This window comes from Mytilus edulis, chromosome 9 (genome assembly GCF_963676685.1).
Source record: "Mytilus edulis chromosome 9, xbMytEdul2.2, whole genome shotgun sequence".
Lineage (NCBI taxonomy): Eukaryota > Metazoa > Mollusca > Bivalvia > Mytilida > Mytilidae > Mytilus > Mytilus edulis.
The window spans coordinates 47,176,990-47,198,636 of NC_092352.1; the positions used below are offsets into that span (position 1 = coordinate 47,176,990).

At 31.9% G+C, this 21,647-nt stretch overlaps 2 protein-coding genes across 7 annotated transcripts in view; one reads left to right on the forward strand and one right to left on the reverse strand.

Moving 5' to 3' along the window:
* Nucleotides 1-1,922, reverse strand: part of LOC139489724 (nuclear factor NF-kappa-B p105 subunit-like) — a 57,994-nt gene extending 56,072 nt beyond the window's left edge. Inside the window, exon 1 of one of the 2 annotated variants that reach the window (XM_071276465.1) lies at nt 1,744-1,922. The gene's annotated coding sequence lies outside the window, so the exon portion shown is untranslated. The remainder of the gene's footprint in view (nt 1-1,743) is intronic. The other variant, XM_071276468.1, reaches the window with a different exon arrangement.
* The window catches only part of LOC139489725 (chondroitin sulfate N-acetylgalactosaminyltransferase 2-like), a 57,215-nt gene continuing 37,481 nt past the window's right edge, over nt 1,914-21,647 (forward strand). For 2 of the 5 annotated variants that reach the window (XM_071276470.1, XM_071276475.1), the window contains exons 1-5: nt 1,914-2,039; nt 8,216-8,283; nt 9,333-9,445; nt 11,630-11,702; nt 19,504-19,661. The gene's annotated coding sequence lies outside the window, so the exon portion shown is untranslated. Of the gene's footprint in view, nt 2,040-8,215; nt 8,284-9,332; nt 9,450-11,522; nt 11,703-19,503; nt 19,662-20,903; nt 20,958-21,647 lie in introns of those variants that run through there. The other 3 variants (XM_071276469.1, XM_071276473.1, XM_071276472.1) reach the window with 3 other exon arrangements.

The following is a 21,647-nucleotide window of genomic DNA, read 5'->3' on the forward strand; positions in this document are numbered from 1 at the left end:
ACATCTAAAAATGGATAATTAACATTTAGGAAATGAAAAATCATCTTTTTATCATAAATTCTGGTATTAAGCTTCCTTCAAGGGGGGGGGGGGGGGTAGAGACTGTTCCACAATCAGCATGTGGCTACATTTTCTACATTTACACATGATCATGTTTAAGATGTTTTTTGATTGGATGCAGCCAGTTACAACTGCAACCAATGAAAATTGTTGCCTCCACCAGAATCTAAAATTCTCTCTTTATCCGCCAAGGATGGAGATGAGGGGAGTGGATCATTACCCTTGGCTAGCAAAGATGAATATCTAAAAGTGCTATTAAATTTATGAATCAGACATTTTGTCAGATGTGGTTTGCTAAGTTTAGTCATAAATTGTAACTCATAACAATACAGAAACAGGTACTCAATAAGCATAAGTGGTTCACTGTTTATCCCCATGTAAATTCAAATAACTTGATGATATATATACAGAACTTCATAGCAAACTTGGCCATTCAGCTTATTTGCATCATAAATGAACGAGATGTTATACTGTTTTAACTTCAGCAATTTAGCATGGTGCGATGCCCTACTCTTTTTTCCTAATGCCATGCCCTCATTTTCGGACGCCCTGCCCTTTTTTCTACATAAATATTTGACACTATGTGCCCTTTAGTATTATCTGGATTCAGCTCGGGATGGGGTATTGTGTTTAATTTAATTTTGGATCTAACCCGTCTTCTGATTGGATGACGTCGTTTTGTTTATCATATGATAGACACAATTTGTCATGTGACCATGACATGATCAACATTTTTTCATGATTTATACCTGTTTAAAATGGAATTTAAAATTAAATTTTAAGAAATAACTGTAATATTATGTCAGTCTATTCGAAATAACATAAAAAATGTGGTACACACTGTTAAATAACCCGCTACACGCGTTATTCAGTGTGCACTACATCATACATGTACCATGACCACATTTTTTATGTTACTTCTTCATTATTTTAAGACAGAAAAAAATATTACAGTCATTCCTTAATGAGAATGTGTAACTTTAATACTAGTTTATCTATATGTCCTATTTGAAATAGTTGATGCGCAAAGTGCCCTTTTGGTAAAAAAATTATCATTCCCTTTTAAAGTTCTAGCTATATAACACTATGTAAGATAATGTATTCATGGCCCATTGACGATTGTCCCAGCTGAGCTGTCTGGAAAAACAGCAAATCATCAGAGTAATCTCAGACTAATTTTACACAAGCCCGTCTGGCATCTGGTTTTGAAATTTTTACCAGCCCTAGTTGGATTTTAAAGGCCTCCGACCACAGTATTATTTCAAAGACAGTTAGATACAAATGATAGTTTTATCATCTTGTTAAAAAACCTCTCAAAAAGTTGTTCGACTTTCTTTTTCCCATATTAGGCTATTGTGTGAATTTTTCATTATAAAACATGCACAATAAGTAAATTACAAGCAAATTAATATTTACAATAATTTATTGGTGACAACTGTCATGCATATTCTCAATTAAAGTTCTTTTGTTGGTTATCAAATATGGTACTGCTTTGTGTAACCATATTACATTTAAACAGAATCTAAACATGTAGAAATAGACAATAAAATTGTTTTCGACAAGAATGTCTAAAATCTAGCTATTTTTAGTAACATTGTCATTATGGAAAAACAGTGGAAATGTATGCAAAAGTGGTGATGAGCTGGCCATTTCATTAGTTGACATAGCCTTTACAAAGCTTACCAAAACTTTCTTGAAAACATTAATTTTACAGCGAATCTCTTCTAAGCATGGAAAACCCAGAAATCTTGTTGTTTATGTCCGCATACGACCATATGGGGAAAACCAGAATTGTAGTACCCACGCCCTCTAGCGTTCGGTGAATCATTATCATACACACGCTTAATGCAATTCATTTGTAGTTTAAAGTCATAGTCATTGAAAGGTTTTATTTCAAAGGGACTGCACTCTAATGATTTTCAATTTTAGGATCTTGGCTGGAAAACTTTATTTGAATGGACTGGCACAAATCAAAACATGTAAACAAAAGCACTAATGGGCTTTTTCATAGTGATAAAAACGTTATATAAACAAATTGCAACATGACACACATACTGTGAATAAAGTACATGTTTTGTATTTTGTCACTTGTGACAGAGACCTATAAATATGTCTAATACACCTTATCGCTATTCCTAGTCCAAATAATTATGACGTCTTGAAAGGCTATTATAATTTTTTTCTTTGACGCCTTATAATAGCCTTTCAAGACGTCATAATTATTTGGACTACGCTATTCCCGGCTGACCCGTCCGCTTGAACTTTTGACGTCAACAACAATCACTTTTCCATTGTGGCGTCAGACATTTTGTTTTATGACGTCAAAATTTTACGGGAACCTGTGTGATTTCCAGCAATGGCGGACAAATAGCGATAAGGTGTATGCAAGGCCGTAGCTACCATTGAGGCAAGTGAGGCAATTGCCTCACTAAAATTTTGACACTGTTTATTTTTTTTATACATATATATAAATATAATAGTCATTTGTTGTTCTGTCTCAACCTTAATTTCTATAACTTGTCATCATTAGTTTTAAACTATTCTTCCTGGATATAACTAAGCATCTCAACGGGTGATGTTTCTCGATTACATTAACCTATAGTAACGATAATCATCATGGATCTTGAGTTAAAAACAGGCTGTTGCAGAAAAAGGAAAAGCGACACTGAAGGTAAAGAAGGGACAATTCTAGTAAACTATTTTTTTTAACAGAGTCTGAGTATAGCATATAACTTCATTAGAACAATCAAAAAACAATAAGTAGACTGACAAATACAGTACTGGTTTTCGGAAGGTGGCAGTCCTGTCTGCGTATTCATTTCTCCGTTTCACCAACTTTTGACAAATCAAGTACTGGGCATCGCAAGGGGGCAGTCCTGTCTGCGTATTCATTTCACGAACTTTAAACTTTCTCTTTACAGATAAATGAAATATAAATAAATTATGAAACATGAATGCATGGATTTGTTTTTATCCATGTTTCTTTAACCTTAAAAATTGAAAGAATATCCCATATTCCAATTTGATATTATTGAGGAATGGTAGAACCTTTAACACAGGATTTTGTCTTTACTTATTCGGGACTACGGAATTTCGTTTCTTTATATTCGGGGTTTCGGAATCGGACACCCCCAAACCCTAACCCCTAAATTTATTGATTCTGGAACTAAAATACCACCAACTATTTCCGGAAATAATTTACAATTACGGAACTACATGTACAAACGTCAAAAAATCCATTCTAATTCTCCTGTACCCATATATACTTACTCTATAGATAGAATCATATACATAAAATTGAGAATGGAAATGGGGAATGTGTCAAAGAGACAACAACCCGACCAAAATAAAAAAAACACAACAGCAGAAGGTCACCAACAGGTCTTCAATGTAGCGAGAAATTCCCGCACCCGGAGGCGTCCTTATCTCATTCTATCCCTAGTTTGTCTACTCTTTGTCAGCATAAAAGCGAGTTTAATATTTTGTAACTGCGACTGTATGATGGTGCTTACAGGAAAGCTTATTTCCCTTTTGCAAACAAAACTGTTACTACCGATGCTGCTACCAGATTGCTGATGGAGAAGGAATTGGAAGAAGACATTGATCATTGTGTTGATGATGATGTGCTACCTTTAGAAACACAGATTGCCCTGAAACAACTGAAAACTTGGAAAAGAGCATGCATGATTGGCGCGAGATTGTGCGGTCTTGCCATGCTCCATGTTCATCGCGATGAGGATATCAGCAGACCAAATTATGATTCTGAAACGATTTGACTGAACCGGCCATAGAAAACTTTGGAAAACTCTACTGAATCGATGTTTGTTCTATGTTCTGGCAGCAGACTCAAATCAGAGATATTTGGATGATTATCTTGCATATAAATTTAAATAAAGTTGTTAAAAATTTGGTGTTAGTAAAAAAGTCTAAAAAATGAAAAATTTATATAAAAAGTGTCCAAATTCAAAACATTATCAAACTCTCTAAAAATGCCTAGAATGCAGGATTTTACACCATTCATTACATACCCTCCAAAAAAAAATTTCGCCTCGCTTCGCTCGGCTCAATTATTTTGCCTCACTAAAATAAGATGCCTAGCTACGGCCTTGCTAATGACACTTTAACCCTCTTGCTGCCAGTAGTTTACACATGTTTACGGAACATATTATGGTATACCGTTGTCATCCGTCGGTTTGTAAATCTATACACCTTATCGCTATTTGTCCGCATTACTGAATATCACACAGGTTCCCGTAAAATTTTGACGTCACAAAACAAAATATCTGACGCCACAATGGAAAAGTGATTGTTGTATGCGTTAAAAGTTCAAGCGGCCGGGTCAGCTGAGATTAGCAATAAGGTGTATTCTTTGTCAACATCTTTGATATTTACTCAAAAATGATTCAACCATGCATGAAACTTGGGTGAATTGTTTAAATGTCTTATTCAGACTATTGAAAGGGGGTCTCTTTGAGGTTTTGTCAGATTCCCATATCCCGCTTACACTATGTACGTAAGCAATTTTATTTTTTTGTAATTTCCCGTGTCCCGCTAGACTTCATTTCCCATTTTCAATAAAATTATTCCTCTTGATACTATCTTTTGATTGTAAAAAGCTGCTGTCTAAGTTTGGTAAAAATCCAGGATAGTTTATAAATCTTATATATGTTTTAAAAACTTTAACTGCAGACTGTATACAGAGGCGGATTTAAGAGAGGGCCCAGGGGGCCCGGGCCCCCCTTTTTGGGAAAAAATTTGGTTGCTTATATAGGGAATCACTGAAGCGTGACTGGAACGGGCCCCCTCTTAGGTCAGTCAGTGGACCCCCACCTGTGAAAATTTCTGGATCCACCACTGTGTATATTATGTTAATGTTAACTTGAAGAAAAACTTAGGTCCATTTATAAGTAAAATACAACAGGTACAAAATTTTAACAAAATTTCCTTCTTGATATTTACCTTTGATCATAAACAAATTTCTAGCCAAGTTTGAAACAAATCCAGGATAGTTTAAGAAAATTATTAAAATTTTAAAAACTTTAACCTCAGAGTGAATGTATTGTTTCCTGGCAGAAAAACTAAGTCCATTCATAATTAAAATACTGAAGAAAAAAAAATGTTCTTTTTAAAAAAAATTACTTCTGGATACTATCTTTTGATCATAAAACAAGCTTCTGTCTAAGTTTGGTACAAATCCAGGATAGTTTAAGAAAGTTAATACTTTTTTAAATTTCAAAAACTTTAACCACAGAGTGAAAATTTGTAGACCCTGCCTTCGCTGACGACAACTCTGACAAAATGTAGGATGGCTATGTCTCGCTTAGACTAAAGTCAAAGGCTCAACAAAAAGGGGTGATTTTCAAGTTTCAGACAATATCCCTAAAGTGCTTCGAATAATGAGCAGTTTTCACAAAACTTTGGTGACTGATTTAATCTATTAAGATAACCTCCCTTTGGATTTTTATAAATTTCTAATATGACATTGAGAAGTTTTAACTTTGTTCTTTGAAAACGTGGTAGGCGTATCGTGTGCTCATGGTGCAGTTGTTTATGTAAGGTTGCATTTTGTGTGCCAGAAAATATGACTTAGCTCTATGTCACATGCCCAACATTGACCTCATTCAATATATGATGTCACACCATAATGACTGTTACATTTTGGAGCCATTGAAGAAAAATAATAACAGTTGTTTACTCTTCATTCTTTAATTTAAAAGTGATACCTACAGCAATGGTGAGAAGTTTGCATAAATTAAAGCATAGACATATGTGTCCCTCCAGCACAGCCAGTGTGGACACATGTGAAGAGTGATATACTTCAACTTAGATGTGTTACATTACATGTATTTAACAGTGTTACAGTGAATTTGTATAATCAGTGATTATGTAGAATCCCTGAAATTTCCTGAAATTTTCAGGGATTATGTATAATCACTTGAAAAAACGTCAAGGATTCTACATATTAACTGAAATGAAGAATTAGTTTTATTTGCAAAGAAAATGACTAAAAGTCAAATAGTTTATTCTATTAAATCATAATAAAACATCACAATAAACATAAATTATAAAATGTTCAGCACAATTTATCAAATGATAACCATTCTTTAAAATGTTAAACTTAAAATATTAAAATAATAATTCATCCTTAGTCAATATACTTGTTTCAGGTCAATATATCCTTGTATCGACCTCATACAAAGGCTATAATTGCATGTGTATAATATTAGACACAATACATTGAAATGTTAACCAAAAGGTTACAAAAACAATCATTTATTTTTTACAAATAAAAATTTAGATGGATCGACCATTGCATATTTGCCCTGATAATAAAGTGATTTTAATAGACATGTTTATTTGCTTCACATCTATTTTACTGCAATGTCCACATTTAAAATAAAAAATCCTTGCATAAGTTCTCTCAGTTTTAATTTCTTGTTCATTTGAAAAAGAAGAAATAAAAACACAAAACAGATGTTCCATAATCTTGACCACAAATAAAATGCTCTGTGGATTTCCATATCCATTTGACGCTGGATTTTATTAAACAAAAAATACATGTAAAGTTATCAATATAATGGGAATGTTGATATTATGAATTTTGAAGACTTCATCTTTATCTCAAAACCCTGTGTTGGTTATATCTTTAAGATCACCCTCTGTGTTTAAAAGCAGAATTATATCATCTGGCAAGGTACAGGAAAGGGGGGGGAATGATAATTTGTCTATATTTAAAAAAAATATCTAACAAAGGATCCTTAAATTATTGATAATCCCTAAAATCATATTAGGGAATTTGTAGAATAATCATTAAAATATTCAGTGATTATGTAAAATCACTGGTTATTTTCAGGGATTATATATAATTACTAATGACTTCAGGGATTCTACATATTCAAATATACAAATTCACTGGAACATATACATTTGTACATTGCCTCAGCTATTACCTCTAATATACTCAGGGGTGTCAGATTGTGAAAATGCTATGTCAGACTGGTACATTTGATCACCTGGAGAAGTAACTTTTTTTGTCTGGGTTGCCCGTGGACAAGTAAAAAATAACTTGACAAAGTTCAATTCAAACAAATTTTAAGAATTATTTTTCAAAACGTTTTTTACAATGATATAAAGATATTTAATTTTTTTGTAAAAGAAACCAATGATTACCTTGATATACTTCACCTTAGATGTGTTATAGTATACATTTTTGATTGAGTTAGGCCATTCCAATTGATATTTTATAGTGTGTCCTTAGAAAAGGGAGAAGGTTTCACCGTTTGGTTCCATTAAAACGTTTAATCCCCCTGCAATTGTTTGCACCTGTCCTAAGTCAGGATTTTGATGTCAAGTTGTTGTCGTCTGTGTATGTGGTTCATAAGTATTTCTTGTTTCTCGTTTTTTTACATAGATAAGACTGTTGATTTTCCCTTTTGAATGGCTTTACTCTAGTAATTTTTGGGGCCCATTATAGCTTGCTGTTTAGTGTGAGCCTAGGCTCCGTGTTGATGACTGTACCTTGCACTATAATGGTTTACTTTTATAAATTGTGACATGGATTGAGAGTTAATGTCTCATTGGCACTCATACCACATCTTCCTATATCTATTTGTACTTTTTCTCAGCTATAACCTCAGACTGGGCTGGGAGAAATATCCCAATCTATGTCCAGATTCATGGATTTGGGAAGGGGGCATGGCTTGCTTATGTTTGGAGTGAAACTTTAATGCATTCATCAACTGTTTCAGATTTCAATTATGATGTAATCATTTAATTTTAAGGTGTTAACATATAAAGAAAAAACCAAAACACACATCAATAGACAAGCCACAAATCGGTTACCAAATTATCAAATAGAATTCAGAAAATTCTGCATTTTTCAAGATCTGGTTTGTAAAATCCAAACACAGTTGCCTGAAAATTATAAATCGTTGAAGTGCATACAGAGTGATAATGCTCAGACTAGTCTATTGGTTAAATAATCTGAATAAAAGATTTAATTGGGGACAATTTAGCCAAACCATAACGTTAGGAAAAGTGTTGCAAGGAATGATGCTTCAAAAGCTTAATTCAAACATCTAGGAATTAGAAAATGCCATTTTAACCAAAAATTTAGTATTCTTGAAGCAGAAATTAATTGGTATTTCTATTTCAGTTGTTGGAAGACCTAGAGGAGGAAACAGGATTGCTCTAGGGAGAAATAACGTCTGTCTCGTTTGAAAGGTATGTTTTCACTGGTGGCACGTCATTTCATTTCATTTCACAGCCATGACAGCTATTGTAAAGAAATATTTTGTTTTTGTAATTTAAAACATCTTAAGGTGCATCGGGACTATCTGACTGCGCATAATTTCACGCATGAATTACAATGCATATGAAAAGTATTTGTCGTAAATTCGATATTAATTTTTTAAATATTTTGATTGATTAGAAATGTTTAATCATTGTAGTTATGTCAGTAAAAGAATATTTTCATTATTGTGTATCTTTTAAAGGCTCAAAATGACATTTCACCCATTTTCAACATTTTCCTGCCAAAATTTGGGTTTTAAGGCAAATATTTTTTTTTCCTTATCGGTGAGCTATGTTTTTTATTTGCTTATTGTTTGAAGCTGTATTTCAGCTTTTTATATTACAGTTTTGGACAAAGTATCATAGAACGTTTTTTTTAATATTCCGATAAAAATATGTCAACACCTCTTTTTTCCCCATCATTTCATTGAAAAATGGTCCCTTTTACATGCATGTTTAATAGGTAAAAATTTGAGCTTAAATGGTCCGTGACCCCCTATTTTTTTTCGACCAATTTGATTCACTTTCTGGAAAGAATAAAATAACAAAAAATACGTCACTTCTGATAGAAACTTCGAATAGGCCCGAGCCACCTTAAGCTTGATTAGGAATACCAGAGACCTACTTTTTAAAATTTTGAATAGAAATGTTTTGTATTTTTCTGTTTATGAAAGGTTTTGACAATTTAAATATCAATTATATTTGTGTCAGAGGTATTTGTCCTAATTTTTTTTTTAAGATAACCAATATTTTTAAGAAACATTAAAAAGTTATGGATGTAAATGTTAGATACTCCTTCAAGATATAGTACAACAATTATATAAAAAAAATGTTAAATACTACTTTTCATAAAGTGTATGAAACTTTAATGCATTTTGAGATTTTAAGATAAACATGGGTTAGCTCTATGAAAGTAAAAAACATGCAATGGTTAGAAAAAGGGCGATATTAAAAGCAACAACTTTATCATTTAATTTCAGCAATTTAATTGAGATAGAGGAGGAATAACTGCTGATGGCGGTTTTTCCTGCTGTTTTTTTGCCTCTAACACAAATATTAGGGCAAAAAGGAAGAGGAACAAAGTTGTTGAAATGTAAGTATTTTATACTTTGATTCTTCCTACACATAAAATCAGACCACAATATGTTTAGGTCTTAAAACAAGATTGCGGTTTATTTATTGTTAATTATGGCATCGACTCTTAATCTTTTAAGGAGAAATGTGTAAATAAGAATGGGAATGACTGCAAAGGTGTGACAATTATATTATGATATTTTCCAATTTAAAAATAACAATATCCATGATATCACATCTTTATTTTAATATTTGTATTACACCATCGAAATTACCGTTACATCTTTTTTTAGTGATTAATAATATTTGTTTTAAAATGTACAAGACAAAATAAAATTTTATCTTTTTTTTTTAATTACTTCTACATCAAATTAATTATATATTTTTGTGTTTTACGATATGTTGCAGATGTGTTAATATATACTCATCATTACTATATATATACATGCATATAGGAAGTTCATATTTCTTGAATCAAAACATGATAAGTCCATTACCGAACCTGCTTAGTGCGAAAATGCTGAAAAAAACCTGATAAGTTTGTTACCATTCTACACCATGAGAACACAGATTTGAAAAAGGGACATAGATTTGGGACATCTTTCTTTCAATATAGAATAGGACACAGATCTGTGGAAACAACACAGTCACAGGGCAAAAATTGAAGCCAAATTGAGGCTTACATATATATATATATCTAAGATTGGAGGCCCACTGACTGACCTAAGAGGGGGCCCCGCTCCAGTCACGCTTCAGTGATTCCCTATATAAGCAACCAAATTTTTTCCCAAAAATGGGGGGGCGGGCCCCCTGGGCCCCCCTAAATCCGCCTCTGTGAGTTTGAATCCCAGCAAGGGAATCTTAAACAAAAAATTTGAAAATTTACATATCTAACATTGTTTGGCTGATGTTTAGATGAATTATGTATATATAAACAAGTCTAAATTGAAAACAACATTCAAACCTACAATTGTGTTGGATAAACTTTTTTTACGTGTGAATGTAAAAAATTTCATTGTAGTAGGGTCTAAGTACAGCACAAACAACATTTTCCAAAAGACCAAAAGAGTGAAAAAATAAATTTGAACAAAACGCATTTGACGATTGCCAAATAAATTGATCACAAGGTGTAACAAAATGGATTTCCATATTAATTTAAAACCAAGTAGAAAACAAAAAACTATATTAATATACATATATATCCCCGAAATGAAAGCTTATTTTTATAAGCTAGAGTTAGAGGAGGGGATAAGGTCTCTGCGCAATGCTAGGCGGTGTTGTCTTAGAAGTTAGAAAATAAAGTACAGGTTCCAGCCCCAGCGCCGGGGCTGGAACCTGTACTTTATTTTTTAACTTCTACGACAACACCGCCTAGCATTGCGCAGAGACCTTATCCCCTCCTATATATATATGTTGTGTACAAGATGTAAGTTTGTACAAATTATAATTTGTACAGGGTTTTTGTACAAGTTCAAAGTTTTTTGACACATACCTTTTTGCACCTGGTATTAAAGGTTTAAATTATAAAATGTTTCAGTTTTATGTTTTTTAAGTGTTACTCTCCTTGTTAATGTTTTTAAATTCAATTTGACATACTCCAATCTAACTGTAAGTGCTACTCTCCTTGTCCTCAGACTGGAAATAAGGACACATGAATTGTTTAAATTCTAATTTTGTTTTTCTCCTTATACCAAAATCATATCAATAAAAGGTCTATTTGTGTTCTTATTATTATATTATCTGTTTCAATGCTCAGTATTAGACTGTATCATATAGTTATGAGAATATGACAGAAATATATACAAAACAAAAGACTGTGTGCTTACATCATACATTTGCCTTAAGCGATTCATAAAACACTGATAACTTGTACAAAAAATCTTTACAAATTACAGTTTGTACAACATTACAACTTGTACACAACATATATATATAGGCAGCTAGTGCAGAAAGTAAAAATCAGATACTCTCTTCAGAGGATTGTTATTGTAAAATGATTTTAAGCACAATGTAATCATCAGTTAGAATAAGGCTTAAAAGATAAAATTTTATCCTCAGTATATATTAGCAATGTCTCCAAAGAGCTTGAAAATCAGTGCATATTGACTATTTTAAAAGAATGATACTCCTTGAAAATATATATAAATATTTAATTCAACAGTGCATTGTCAGAGCTATCAAATCTATTATATTTTATTTCTAGATGCGACCAAATTTGCTAAATCATTTATTGAAGGGAGATAACTGTAATGTGATGAAAGTAACCACATCTTATGGTAAGTATAGACATGAAAGAGGGTAGGAAAGACCTTTATCATCAGGCCATATAAATACATTCTTATTTCCTGTCTCCTGGTAAAAATAAATAGGGAAGGTATGTAAGTAAAATTGTTTTGTTTTAAAATTTGCTAAGACTATAGTAGGGAATTTTTTTACTTGAACTGTGCTTTACATAAGCATTTCTGGACTTATATGGTAATCATACAAAAATGTCCATAAACTTAGGTTAGGAATAAAAGATTGGGTGAAGGTAGGAAGGCAGGTAACATAACTAGCTTTTTGTCTTAGTTTAAAAGTACATATTGTAAACAAGACAACTCTCTTTAAGGTGGTACATAACACTACAGGGAGATAACTCTGTAAAAATCAACTAAACGTTTTAATTACGTTGTATGAAATATTGAGCTTCTCAATGATCAAAATAAGTGTTTTTCAAGCTGCTATATATCCAACCAAGAGAAAGTGATTGGTTCAAGTTTTCTGACATTTTTATATTTTTTTCAAAGGGTCAAAGTAAATATTTTTTCAAAATTTTATGAAAATTAAATGAGTCAAATTAATTTGAGTCAAGGTGTTGGGTACCACCTTAAGTGTGCAATACATTCTTTTTCACTACCAGCATGGAATGAAACAAGAAATATCACATTCTCTTATCATAGCTAATTTCTTTTCTTCTGCAATGAAACTTCTCAATTAAAAGATGACCATCATGCTCATATGTTTCAAGGCCTTAAATTCAAAACATTTTTTGCAGGGTTAATGGCCTATTTCTTATATTAATAAGAACAATTTTAGGTAAAGTTTCCAATTCTGTTTAAGTCTGAATTAAGGCTGTATAAAGAAAGATAACCCTGGTATTTTATCACTAGTTAATTGGTTATATTTGGGGTAGATAAAGTCAGTTTATTAGATAGTTAAAAAGTCATTTTTACTTTGAATATAATGAATGTTTATTCCAAATTTAGTCTATTGATCAACATGTTTGATTCGGTATGAATTAATTTTGGTATAAAGCTATTGGCTAATGATCGCTAATCTCTTTACCTGTGTTTTTAATTCACACCTGGCTATTAATCACAAGCTCCGAACTAATATTATAAAGAAATTAAAATTCAATACCAACTGTCTTCATTATTTAATTACTTTTCAGCTAGGACAATTGTCAATTATGATTTTAAATTAAATTAAAACTTGATTTAATTTACATAGAAAAAAGTTTTTTTTCACTACTAACACACGTGCTTTGTTTACTATGATACGCATGCCTAAAATTCTCTTCCGCAGATTTGACATTAAATCGTATTAAATTTAAAATGATTTCTCTTGCTAAATAAAGCAAGTGCAACTATTTTCATTAATATTCTTACATTATTAAAGGTAAAATATTAAAAACACGATGTTTTCCTGTGAATTTGATAAACAAAACTAATCCCGGGAATAAGTCCGGAATTGTTCGTTTTAGTATTGTCGCATTACATCCGGTTTGAATTTCGACTTCAGAATCGAAAGAAACGCACGTAAGCGATCGGATGACTGAGAAAATTACGATTTTGAGTCATTAAAATCATTTTATTCTTAAACTGTTGCCTTCCCTTAATTGCTCTTGATCGAATTTAGGAAAATGGTAGGATAAATCATGAAGTAAACGCGATGCAACAGTTAAACAAGTTCGTTGATGCTTCGAGTAGGAGCATACTAATGCAGTAATGAGATTTTGACAATCTGTTTTTGAAAAGGGACACCAACTTTTAAGTTATATGAAAATGACCGAAATTAGGTGAAAAAATTTCTGGATCCTTGAACCCTACATTGGATTTTTTTTAAAAAACAAGGACTTAAAATGTTTGTCTAAACAACATCTTTCAAAAATATGCAAATAATACAATATATTCCCTGTAATTATATAGGCCTGGCATCTCTTCCAAAAATATTTTTTCTTATCCCAGGTAGCAATCAATAAATATTTTTATGTGAATTTATCCTGTTTGGATTAAAAAAAAAAGAAGCTCATTAAAACTAACTTACTCATGTAGAACCAAAAGGAATTAACAATTAAAAATCAAAGAAAATTAAAAATTGAAAAATATCTTAATTCAGTATATTTAGGTTTTCCCCAAGCATTTAAGATTTTCTTTGTTCATGGCAGCTTTTAAATATTAAGAGTTGGACCCCCCCCCCCCCCCCAAAGAAAATTTTCCTGCATATCCTGAGATTTGATATTTATTACTGTTTAGTTCTATACATTATACATTATACTGTTAATCATTGATGATATATGAAGGTGATATAACATTGTATATCAAATCAATCTTCTGCGTTGATTAACATATTACTAGAAGCTGCATATTTAATTTCATAATAATAAAATTGACATACATGGCACACCTTTTAGTACTGCAACCAGAGTTCATTTTTTAAAACTTTAATGGTCCGGAAGAACACACTACTAAATTATATATCGATGGAAAGAGGACAACGTGTACAATAAGAAAAGTTGGGTCGTAAAAATCCAGAGTGGTCACAATTTTGTGAAATTGAGGTCAAAGGTCAGACCAAAAAATATCAATATTTCAAACACAAGAACAAAAAGGAGAAATATTCTGATATTTATTCAATAGAATGCTACAAAAACGATTCAACCATAAGAATATGCTATAAACGATGTTAAAACGACAAGTTTGACTAATTATATGAAGAGCTGCCATTACAAAATGGCGTTGATTTGGAACCTTCTGATTTTTTTCCATTCAAGACATAGCAAAAGAAGAAGTGGCCTTGACCTTTTCACATCCATAAACTTTCATATTGTGTATAGTATTTCACTTTAGTATATTACAGAATTATTTTCTAAAGTATAAAACACCAGTTTATCAAATTATTTCAATATTTTTTCTATCTTTGAAAAAAACAAAATTCAAGCGCTGAAACAGTGTTTTTAATTTTGCATCTTAAAGGTTGTGTATTTTGTGAAAATTAGTATCTAGTTATAGATAAATACATATTGTGCATTTGTAAAGTCTGGACAGAGCAGTAATAACACAAAATATACTATAGTCACCCGAGGCGAATGCGAGGTTTAAAAAAAATTGAGTGTAAAACAAAGTCAGTTTGGTGCATGAACATTTTTTTAGTGGATAATCCTGGTAAAAAAGTTAACTCATTGATTTTTTAAGGGAAGGATGAAAAATTATACAATGCAATGCCAATTTTCTAATGTTGTAATTCAAATTCAGTCATGATCCTTATATAACTTTTAAAAGCGACACACAATAGCTCAAGTATTCATAAAATATGGACATGAATCCGCAATCTCTTAGTCATCACATGCGGATTCAGTACGCGTATTAGCATTACAAGACACTTCCCTTTTTTATAAGAACAAATTCGGCGCAGGACAGAGTTTGTTCAAAGCAAACACAGTTTTTTTTTAGTACAAATGCTATCTGGAGCGTAAATACCGTCATGATTTAGTCAAACTCGTCAGATATAGTCTTCCCTTTGCATAGGAAACACAAAAGAAATGTGAGTACAAAGTTTCGATCAATGTTCGTGACCCATATTCCCATATGCATATGCATGATTTATCTGCACTGCCAGTCCCAAATGTAAAGGGGCGAAATTGCTACAGAAACGATTGATTTTGTAAAAGCCATACATTTACGAATTTTTGTTATCTTTAGGGACAATATACGGTTCAGAAGTGCCTTTGTGTTATTTTTCATCGATTAACTATCAAATGAACTTTTGAGCCTAGGCTCTGTGTTGAAGACCGGACCGTGACCTATAATGGTTTACTTTTATAAATTGTGACTTGGATGGTGTGTTGTATCATTGGCACTCATACCACATCTTCCTATATCTATTAACAAGCTATGCGGGCATCATTTCCATAGAAATACCAAAACGAGGACATAGCTCATAAGACCACTCAGTCTGGTGGCAGGATGAAGTAATTGTTCTTCTTTTAATGTATCCTTGATATTTTCAGACACACCTTGGTGTAATTCTGAAAATCTTAATATAGACTTCAATTTTCCTGCAGCAGATATGGCATCCCCTAAATTGAGTTCAGAGCTAAACTCTATAATTCATATCCCTTGGCCCCACTGTGCCTGAATTGTAAGGTGTCACAATATCTAGTTAGTTCTGGAGTTTGGCAGTTTGGTAAGCATCAGAGACAATCTTGAGTAAAATTGATCGGTATATATAGAGGATGTGCTACATGCATGAGAAAGGCTTTTTCTTAAGGAAAAACAAATCACATCACTAACAATCGTTATTAATGAACTGACAGCAAGTTCAAATTCTATTTTTTCAGTGACTGTTTTACTTAATTGCACAGGTGTTGACTCCAATAAGTACTTGGTTATGCATGGATAAATGATTACTCACATTAATAAGCACAACTTAAAAGACTGTTAACACGTTTAGAGGACTCAGTTTTGCGTAGTTTTCTGGGTTTTTTTAAAGGTTTTTCTTTTACACAAAAACCCTGTTTTCATATCCAAACTACAAGGAAGAAACTGAGCGCGAGATCGTATAAAAGTGTCAGGTTGTGAGGTTACATGTCGATCAGTTTGATCACATATATGGATTTCTGTTGTTTCTAATTTAAAGTTCCCCAAGGGTGACTGGGGAAACGAAATATGGTCACTTGGTCTTCCCCCGACCGGCAGTAAAACGAAGTTTGGCGTCCGTTTGGCTGTGCGGGATGTATCAAGTTCGCAATCACGTCCGGTCAGAATGGGGACGTTAAATCCGCTGCCTCGTGTAAAGGGAGTGTCACGTTCTTTGCACATTAAAAACCTTTGCATCAACTCTTTAAGGGGCCGTAGGTGGCATGTTGCAATGAAAAATTTCTGTCCCAATCCAATATCCCATCATTTTCCAGTGGCAGTCTAAATTTTCCCGATCATCATCCCGAATGGCCTCTATTATGACAAAACCTACCTATTGTTTTTATTGTTAGCTTGTTCTCGTCCTGAACATACATGACATATTTGCCACTGGACTTTAAGCAACCAACAATCAATCAATCAATTTAATTTAAAGACGTACCAATTTTGCCTTCTGGTGCAAGTCTCATAACATCACTGATGATTCACCCACGGAAAGCAGAATATCAAGAGAAGTTGGTTTTAGCATTACCTTGTCACACACCAAATCTCTGCGAAACTTCAATAGTAATTTTCCCCCGACCACTTGCATGCATATTAATTGCTCTGAGGTTAAACATTGACATACAATGTATTTTCACACAATGTCAACTATAGTCATTATCCGGAAAAACCTCTTATCCGAAGGATTTGGTTAACTTTTATATAAAGTCAAAATTTTATTAACAAAAATATAACTTATTTACAGAAAATACACGAAAGAACTACTATACAATTCAAATCACTCAAAAATAAATTAACTTTTCCTACAAAATCTACATAATCACATCGAAACTATCAAATTGATTGTGAATGAAAAAATAAATGGTGGAGCTGATTGACGGATAGGAAATTTCCGTAATTAAAAAAGGTACAAATGATGTTTTTATTTTTGAGTTTTTGACAAAATTGTTTGGAATTTGTCCAACAAAATTTGCATGCAGTATCGCAATAATATGTTGTGTACTCTCAAATGTCAAATACTGTTTTTGAATCATATGTTTTCTCGTTTTCAAAGAAAAACGCGTTAAATTTCTATCTAAAAAACAGCCAACTTTAAGTTTGAAAGTTTTACTTGGAGATGGTATAATATTTATGTCTTCATCATTCCGATGATCTTTGATGATATGTGCATAGAAAATATTTACGAAAATAGCGGGAAATTTAACCAAAAAATATATTTTTGGATTTTAAGGTAACTACCCAAAACCGTAAATTGAGGGGTACCCCCATTAAAGGAATAAAATACAAAAATGTGACCATAGAAACTTTTTACGACCCGACGGAAATTAAAATATAGATATTATTCTATCATTTAAAACAATTTGCAGCCGTGTGTTATTCCGGACCATTAAACTCGTTAAATAAACGTCTTTTTCGATGTCAGTTGCAGTACTATTTTGACAACGTAGCAATTAGTGACAGATTAATTGAAGAAAATATATATTTATTGTTGTCAAAACCCAAACATTTTGCATATATAATGTTAAAAGAAAATAAATTAAAATTGTATTTACCGTACTCTGATATTTGCATTAATATGCTTTCCTGTTTGAAAGGTTTTACACTGTAGTCATTTTTGGGGCCCTTTAAAGATTGCTGTTTCGGTGTGAGCTAAGGCACTGTGTTGAAGACCATACTTTGACCTATAATTGTTTACTTTTACAAATTGTGACATGGATTGAGAGTTGTCTCATATGTACTTATACCACATCTTTTTATATATATATTTATAATGCACTATAATACTGTCACAGTATTGATTAAAACCTTCATTGGTGATTATAAATCTGAGATTGTGTCCAAGTGAACAAGGGGAGGCAACCCTCACTCAGCTATATGTTCATAGTGACAGATCTCTATATAATTCCAAATTTATTTCATCGAAACTTTTGAAAGTTTCTCACAAAATCTATATTGCTGAGTTTCCTTTGACTGTGAAAATTAAGAGAGAATTTTGTTCTACTATGCATAAAAAAGAAATCTAATATCATATAATGAATTTAACATTCTCCAAGACCCTTTAATGTTATCATGGTATTTTATATACTAAAACAAGAAATATAATAAATATAAGAGAAGGGAGAAAGTAGTAAAAACATCATGAATATAAAAAAGAAGATGTGGTATGATTGCCAATGAGACAATTCTCTATAAGAGACCAAAATGACACAGAAATTAAAAACTATAGGTCACTGTATGGCCTTCAACAATGAGCAAAGCCCATACTGCATAGTCAGCATATTTAAATTTCTACCTAAAACCATATAAATTAGAGGGTAGAAATGCCCTTTACAGTCAGTCAGGCCATTGAAAGGGTCAAATTGGTTAAAATTGTACTGTGATTTATTCAAAATCAGTTGATTTTTTTTTATTGTCTTTTAAAGAACAGAAAGTGTACATTTTATCGTCATCCACTAAAAAAATTACTGTTCACGTCATTTGGAAATTAGTTATTGCATCATTCGTCATGAAGGTACAACCCCCATATCATAGGCGGATCCTGGGGGGGCCCAGGCCCCCCCTTTCGTGGGAAAAATTTGGTTGATAATATAGGGAATCATTGAAGCATGACTGGAGCGGCCCCCCCCCCCCCTTAGTTAAGTCAGCGGGCCCCCACTTAGGAAAAGTTCTGGATCCGCCACTGCATATTTTGACCCTCAAATTATATCATCATGTCTGATTTTTTTGGCTTACAATATCATTGTGCATGTTGTGGATGAAATACTCCTTTCTAAAGAAAAAATATTACTTTAATACTAGCTTCCATACTAAATGAATTACCGCATAGTATGATTTTTCACTGATAACCAATATTTTTCTCTGATGTTTTAGGACGAGTTTTACACTCTAATTCTATTACATTTATAAAAAAATCAATTTAGTGAAAGATCGTGAAATAAAGACTTTCTTTATAATGCATGTCTGGTTTTCTAGCAATAACTATATATGTATTTCATTTCTAACACATATAGTTTACACTATTTAAGTGTCAGTTTCAAAATAAAATTTAAGAATGTTAATTATAACTCTATACTTAAAGTGTTTAAAAGTATAATAAAACTTAAAACCATTGTTTTAAATGTTTTAAGTGGTTTATTTTGAACACGTAAAGTGGACTTGATATTTTATTCCATTGTAGATAATCCTAGCTGATTATCCCTCTCTGTGTAAACATGAGGTTCTTATGTTATCATCAGAAATTTGATATGGTGAGAGATAATTTATGGTTACACTTGATTGGTCAGACCTCACTTGACCAGGCAAGGAAGAAGTGCTACAGTACAAGTGTATAATTGTGTAAGTATATTTATATACATGTACATGTGTGTATTCTAACAGCTGGGAGATGCCCTCACCTCTTAGGCCCTCTCTTTTCAAAATTTTTCCAAGGGGTGGTTTGCTATAATATAACCTATTTGACGCTATCTAGACTTATTTTTAGCAGATAAATATTATTGTTTTGAAACAATTGATCAATCCAACTGAATCCATTGTTTATTTTGATCATTCCTAAAGTGATTTTTAGGCTGATGGATACTCTAGGATAGTAAGTAATTTTTGGTAATAATTTTACAAAACAAAACAAAAAATCTAAAATTAAAAAAATACTGCAGAGAGAGAAATATGGAGATTTTTCTGTGATATTTTGAATTTAATCTCCTTTTGATAAGACTCATTTCTGGATAAAAAAAAAGGTCTTCTTTGATAAGTATTAGATACACACATTAGGGAGTTAGTCTGATTGGGTGTATCAAACTTACAATGAGACATTATAATTATGGTCAATATATAGCTTTCAGTAATTTTGGAGGGGGGTCTTCCAGCAATTTGATCTTATTTTTGTGTAAAGCATGATAAATACAGAATATCAAATTACATTTAATGACAACTTCGTGTAAATAGAGAATTTGTGTAAATAGAGAATTCGTGTAAATAAAGGAAGATCTTCATCCCAGATAATGAATTATATAATTTTCTTAGTATTGTTATTGACAGTTTTGCCTACGAACCTCTGGCATGTAAGTTCATTGGTGCCATATGTCCCTCAAATTAAAATTACGCAATAAAAATGCACGGACTTACTGTACAACTTGATTGTATCTTTCAAGATTTATTTTACACAACCTAAATGTAATTAGTACTACCAGTTGCATGTCATGACAAGGTTATTCATCTTTTTTTTTTATACATGTCGTTAATTTCGGCAAACATTTTTTATTTAATTCTTTATTTGTCAATCATTTATCAAATAATAAAATTTAATCATGAGAAAATAAGTCTTTTCATTTCAAATAGCAAATGACAGAATGTCATATTTATTTCTAATAAATTCAATTTCATTAAATGAATTTGAATAACTTTTATCAGGTGTCGCAGGGGTTGAACAAATTTCATTAAATAAGGGGGAAATTTTACAATTGTAACCCTGTTTCTCTATTTGAGATATTGACACAATGTAGATTTAAATTTACAATAAATTATCAGAGTTCATAAATATTTACAAATCTGACAAGTTCAAATCACCTTTCTATATATTGACAGAATTTACATATGTTTTACTTAATTGGATGGGTTATATATTCATATTGAAAGGTACATGTAAATCAATATATTTTTTGATTTAATTATATTTAATAACTGATTATTTTTAACATTTTTATGGTCATTGATGGTTCTGGTTTTTCCTGGAATAAAATAGACGTTCACATGATTTATTTTGGATTTAGAAATATATGTAGGTTTATTTATGAACAATTAATATTTCATTTCAAAGTAAAAAAAAAAATCCTTCACAAAATCAAAGTGTTTTGTTTTGTGTGGGTGAATGTCATGCTGCTCATCAAGAGCCCTATCTTGGAACATGAATATTTTTATTCTTATTCTCTTATTCATTTTTGTGGGGTTTGGTTTTCATTGTTTTATATTTGATTTTAGTATGAATTTTGCAGAACTTTGATGATAAACCTTATCTCTAAATTTAAAGAGCATGATCATCCAATTAAAAGCAATGTCAATTTCAATAGGTATAGGAAGATGTGGTGTGTGTGCCATAATGAGACAACTCTCCATCCAAATAACAATTTAAAAAAGGTAAACCATTATAGGTCAATGTGGCCTTCAACACGGAGCCTTGGCTTACACCGAACAACAAGCTGTAAAGGGCCCCAAAATTACTAGTGTAAAACCATTCAAACGTGAGAACGAACAGTCTAATCTATATAAAATTTAAAAAAACGAGAAACACGTATAAATTATGTAAACAAACGACAACTGCTGTACATC